Source organism: Protobothrops mucrosquamatus, unplaced genomic scaffold, assembly GCF_001527695.2.
Source record: "Protobothrops mucrosquamatus isolate PMUCROS unplaced genomic scaffold, P.Mucros_1.0 scaffold4757, whole genome shotgun sequence".
Classification (NCBI taxonomy): Eukaryota; Metazoa; Chordata; class Lepidosauria; order Squamata; family Viperidae; genus Protobothrops; species Protobothrops mucrosquamatus.
In genome coordinates, this window is record NW_015390649.1 from 34867 (window position 1) to 35342 (window position 476).

Below are 476 nucleotides of genomic sequence, written 5' to 3' on the forward strand. Positions count from 1 at the left end.
GTGAGGAATTCTGGGAGTTGAAGTCCACAAGTCATCAAAGGGCCAAGTTGGAAGACCCCTGTCTTAAAGCCTCCTGGCTGAGGAATTCTGGGAGTTGAAGTCCACAAGTCATAAAAGGACCAAGTTGGAAGACCCCTGTCTTAAAGCCTCCTGGCTGAGGAATTCTGGGAGTTGAAGTCCACAAGTCATAAAAGGACCAAGTTGGAAGACCCCTGTCTTAAAGCCTCCTGGCTGAGGAATTCTGGGAGTTGAAGTCCACAAGTCATCAAAGGGCCAAGTTGGAAGACCCCTGTCTTAAGGCCCTGGAAACACCCCAAACTGCCAATGCAGGCTTCCTGAGAAACCCCCTATGTGCAAGCCTGCTCTTATCGCTTTTGCGGTGGCATTGCTCAAATTTGGCCCACGCTGCATCCAGGACAGGACGAGGAGAAGGAAGACCTTCTGACACAGAGACAGGAAGGCTCAAATGGATTCTG